The 5871-nt window shown below is 35.0% G+C and overlaps 1 long non-coding RNA gene across 1 annotated transcript; it reads left to right on the forward strand.

The window, feature by feature from the left end:
- The first annotated feature begins 1170 nt into the window (after positions 1 to 1170).
- On the forward strand, positions 1171 to 1771 carry LOC109581985 (uncharacterized). Its single transcript, XR_002184843.1, has 2 exons — positions 1171 to 1206; positions 1259 to 1771. It is a non-coding gene; the product is annotated as an uncharacterized LOC109581985 (long non-coding RNA).
- The last annotated feature ends 4100 nt before the right edge of the window (positions 1772 to 5871 follow it).

Here is a 5871-nt window from a genome sequence, read left to right on the forward strand (position 1 = left end):
GTTTGTTTTCAATGCAGATTGTAACTCATTTCATTGCAACTAGATCTAGATGCAGTATAATTTATTCTATGACCAATGACTGAAGGCTTTTGATATGATCACTGAAATCTCGTACATTCAAAGTTTAAAATTATTACACTGAGTTAAAAATAGTTATTTTTACTTTATAAAGAGTTAAAAATTGCAACAAATAAAGATTGAATGGAATAGAAGAACAAGAGGACTGATCCGCGGGAAGTTATGGTGTATATTCTGAATTCTTGGGAGTTGATCCGCATTCTAGGCACACGCCCGTGCACGTTCCGCGCGTTCACGTGCTTGGTTCGGTCGTCCCTAAAAAACGGACCGGACCGGACCAACGGACCATGGTCGGCGACAAATCTGTTTTACGGACCCGAATGGTCCGCGACATTTCTATTTTGCGGACCACTTTGCTCACTATACCGGTAATCTTACAGATGCTAAAAATTATAGCTAATGCTTAGGTCAAGATTTACTCTTGCTGAAATCCTGCTTCTCGGTTAGATATAAGCCCAAACCTTCAGATATTGTGAATTTAACAAATTTATTCATGAAGCAACTGTATACAGCCTGAGCCTGGTTCTGAGTACTGAACTTGGATGTTGTGCAGTGACTAGTCTACAAATGGTTTAAATATCTCTTACTTATTTGTGTCACTGTACAGCTTAATATGGCAAGCAAATCTTGTTCTAAATTCAGTACCGGGAAAAACGGTTACAAATTAGATATGTAATAATAATTACAACTTCTTAAATTTGTCAATGACCACATGTGTTGGTACAATTATTGTGGTTGATCATTTTATGCATGAATAACTTTAAAAATTTAAGTCTATACTTGATAACATAACATGCAGTGTATGTGAAATGTATGCATGCAATAAAGATGGATACCACTGAAATATGGCCCAGATATTTGTAATGATTATATTCAAGAATTTACATGCACCTTTAATTCATAATAATTATTCAGAATTTTAAATAACAATAACACAAAAACTTTGGTACTTATCATCTATCACTGCATAAGTGAACTACACAATAAAAAGATATTACAAGTGTTCATGCAGTTAATTGGTATAATCTGTACTGTCAATACTAATCACTCAAGATCTCCAGCCTCTGACATTATACTACTGAGTAATACCACTGTGCTGTATTTTTTTGTAAACTTCTGTTTAGACTGGTATATTTATTAACTATTTATTCTGCTAATAATTATTTATTTATCCATTTAGTAGTTAAGCTTACTCCGAGGCTTGGTATTATTCACTAGCTTATTCTCACTAACATCATTGCTATAAAGATTATTAAAATTTTTACTACATAACATAAACAAGAACTACTTTTGGGATCAGTTCCAGTATTATTATTATTTATGTTGATTTATTTTGCATTAGATTCAGTTAATTATCATCATTATTATCATCATTACTACCGTTTTAATTTTGATTGTATTTTTACTTTTTCTTATTAGTTTTTTTGTTTCTTTTTCTTTCTTTTCTCATCTTTTTTCTTTTTCTTTCTGGCTGGCCATGTTTCCTTGGTCAGGCCTTTGGTGTTTCTTTTTATCTAGCCTCTTAACTCTATTCTCATTGCCGGTCACTGTCAAGTTTAAATAAATTAATTAATACATAAATTGCTGATGCATGAATATAACAATTGATTATTATAGTCTACTAGATATAATATTATTATTAGTTTTGAACAAGTGTAAAATTAATTCAAGTTGATATTACAGACTTTATCAATAAACTACGGCTTCACTGCATTGTATTATTACTCAACTGATAGTAGATCTATCTCCATAGATAAAAATTATATTTTTCACTGAAGTTCTGCATGTTGTCTAGGCCATCATGGAGTTTGCTAGCATCATAAATACTGATGCTAGCATAGATATCTATGCTCTAGGTCGGTCAGGTCCGTGATCATTAACGCAGAGTCCGTACTTTAGTCTTTTCGGGTCCCTTGGTCGGGTCAATAAATTAGTTTGTATCGGGTCCGTCGCTCGGTCCGTAAATTAGTCTTTTCGGGTCCGTTGGTCCGGTCCGGTCCGCTTTTTAGGGACGACCGCTTGGTTCACCGTGCGGAACGATCCGCAGCAATCCGCACTGATCCGCATTCTAGTAACGCCCGTATCGATGAATCAACAGTAGACGTTGCGGGTGATGGGACGGACGTAGTCATCTTAATTGAAGACGGGTGAATGACGAACTGATGACACGGGCAAATGGGAAGAAGAACGAGAGAGAAATTCTCTCTTGTTCTTCTTCCCATTCGCCTGTAGATAAGAACAATTGGAGGTGCTTCTTCCATGCTTGAGATCCTAAGTGAATGCCGGATGATGCTGGTCACCCACGTGGGCGTACAAGTGGGTCGCTACATTTGCATACTGCCCATGCCATGCAGTGGGTGCGTGGGCGGTCAACCCAAGCAAGGATGGCCCCTGCTGATTAACTCCATTTAAACCATTGCTCTAAATGACAATAAATGGGAAAAATATAAAAACGTTCTCCATTGCCAATACTGCAATAGTTCTAACCTTATAGCCACGCCAGCACCTTCGAGCCACACCTCGAAGGCAAGATGGAGCATATCTGTGCTGGATCTCCTGGGTCTATAGGTCTATACTGATTAGTCTACTAGAGTAGCGTCAACACACAGCCACTATTTTTAAGTAATTTAAGGTTCTAAAGTAGTTTGAGTGTTGCAAAACAACTATTGCATGTATTGTTGCTGCATGAACTTGAGTAGAACTGCTTGTCAACACATCATTATGTATACGTAGCTACAGTCATAGATCTACATAATACTGGTGTTTCCAACTTCCATTTAGCTGTTTCATTAATTATAATACTAACCATGTAGTCTTGCCCCATCTACGCCAAATTATGAAATATTAATTATAATTAATTTATAGCATCTTAATAGTCTAGTACCTGCATGTTGTAGTATCTTAATAGACAACAGATTTCAGTTTGTTTACTGTAGTGTAGATTAAGATTTGCACTTGCATGCTGAGAAACAAAGTATTATATAGCAACATGTATGAGTGCATGGGTGTCTTGTATTTGTGTTGTGGACTGACATGGGAATGCATTACAACGTATATCGCTATTATATGGAAATGTATATCAGGTAAATCTATTAATACTATTACTATTACTGTGTAGCCTTTAAGCAATATGTAATTATTCACAAAGCATGCTAAGTAAGCTAAACAACATTCTTCATGAGTTGACAAGTACATGTACCGGTATGTACGTGTACACATTTGTACATGTATATGGCATTTGGAGCAACTTCAAAAATTCCTAAAAAATCTAATTCTGATCAGAATCAGCTTAAACTTTCTATGCAAACTAGGAACATGTATATGCATCAGAAAAACTTGTAAAGGTGTTGAATTCTCTCTTAGATATTTTTGATGAAATTTGACCGAAGACGTGTACTATAGTACAAGTTATTTTGTCTTAATTTTGAGCAACTTGATAAATTTATTTAAAGTCCAAATTTGATGGGAATCAGCTCAAACTTTTGACACAACATAAGAGCATGTATAGGTATCAGAAAATAATAGAAAAAATGAAATTCACTTTTAAAAATTGTGACTTTTAAAAATTAAAAATCAAAAAATAGCATACAACAATACAACAATATTTGGTCATGCATGTATAGTCCTGTGTTCTTGATACTACATAGCTTGTAACTTGAATTAGACAATAATCATACAGAGAAACATAAAATGGAAAGATATACAAGTGACCTTACTTGAATGAAATACAATTGATACTTTTAGTAAGCATAAATCCTAAGCTCGAGAGTGACAGAGACACTACACAGATAGAGAAAGAAAAATGTCAAAGAGAGAGAGGTAGTGAATTGTAATGGTTAATCAGATTAAAGAGCAATGATGACTCTAATCATGAGTATATAATGGGGAAGCTGTAATGCTATTCAGTGCGTATAAGGGCATTGGCAATTACTTTATTACATAAGCTCTACTTTAATGAATCAGTGGCATACATGTAGGCCTGTGTGTGGCATGCATTCTTGATATGCATGTGCTAAATGTAAACATATTACACATGCAGATGTAGAAAGGAAGGTAGAGAGGAAGGAATGTAGGATAGGGTCATACAGGAGCAAGGATGAGAAAGCTGTAGAGAAAGAGACATGTAGAATAGTAAAGCCGTAAAGAGAGGGTAAGAGAATAGACTATATAGTATATTCAGGGAGATTGCTAAAGATTGTATGTAGTGCATTTAAGAGCTAGGGGAAAAGAGAGAGGCAAATGGAGATCAAATAAGACCACACATGCAGACAAAGACATTGCACACTAAGGGAAAGAAATGAAATGTTGCCTAGGGGGTTTTTCACATGTCTTTGGCATAGTGCTCAGCATTTTGATGGTAGGTTTTAAACTGATCCAAAGCTGGACAAAACATCCTGTGCTATACTATAAGGTGTATTACATGTATGTCAAAAACTACTAAAAGTGAATTTCATTTTTTGTATTATTTTCTGATACCTATACATGCTCTTATGTTGTGTCAAAAGTTTGAGCTGATTCCCATCAAATTTGGACTTTAAATGAATTTATCAAGTTGCTCAAAATTAAGACAAAATAACTTGTATTATAGTACACGTCTTCGGTCAAATTTCATCAAAAATATCTAAGAGAGAATTCAACACCTTTACAAGTTTTTCTGATGCATATACATGTTCCTAGTTTGCATAGAAAGTTTAAGCTGATTCTGATCAGAATTAGATTTTTTAGGAATTTTTGAAGTTGCTCCAAATGCCATATACATGTACAAATGTGTACACGTACATACCGGTACATGTGCTTGTCAACTCATGAAGAATGTTGTTTAGCTTACTTAGCATGCTTTGTGAATAATTACATATTGCTTAAAGGCTACACAGTAATAGTAATAGTATTAATAGATTTACCTGATATACATTTCCATATAATAGCGATATACGTTGTAATGCATTCCCATGTCAGTCCACAACACAAATACAAGACACCCATGCACTCATACATGTTGCTATATAATACTTTGTTTCTCAGCATGCAAGTGCAAATCTTAATCTACACTACAGTAAACAAACTGAAATCTGTTGTCTATTAAGATACTACAACATGCAGGTACTAGACTATTAAGATGCTATAAATTAATTATAATTAATATTTCATAATTTGGCGTAGATGGGGCAAGACTACATGGTTAGTATTATAATTAATGAAACAGCTAAATGGAAGTTGGAAACACCAGTATTATGTAGATCTATGACTGTAGCTACGTATACATAATGATGTGTTGACAAGCAGTTCTACTCAAGTTCATGCAGCAACAATACATGCAATATAGTTGTTTTGCAACACTCAAACTACTTTAGAACCTTAAATTACTTAAAAATAGTGGCTGTGTGTTGACGCTACTCTAGTAGACTAATCAGTATAGACCTATAGATCCAGGAGATCCAGCACAGATATGCTCCATCTTGCCTTCGAGGTGTGGCTCGAAGGTGCTGGCGTGGCTATAAGGTTAGAACCAGAGGAGGTAGGACACGGTTGACCTTTGAGCAATAATTGCAAAGTTCAATTGCATTCCATTGGTATCACGTGATGAAAAATGGCAGCTTTCTGATGATTGTATCACAAAACTAGCTATTACTGCAGAAACTAGAGAGATCTATGACGACCCTTGACGGTTGTTAAAATCACCATTGTATGGAGAATATTTCTTCTTTGATTATAGACATGAATATAAGAAGGAGAAAGAGACAGTGCATCTTAACTTTGATTCTCTTCTTTACTTCATCAGATAAATCAATCTGT

Source organism: Amphimedon queenslandica, unplaced genomic scaffold (assembly GCF_000090795.2).
Source record: "Amphimedon queenslandica unplaced genomic scaffold, v1.1 AMPQUscaffold_13407, whole genome shotgun sequence".
Lineage (NCBI taxonomy): Eukaryota > Metazoa > Porifera > Demospongiae > Haplosclerida > Niphatidae > Amphimedon > Amphimedon queenslandica.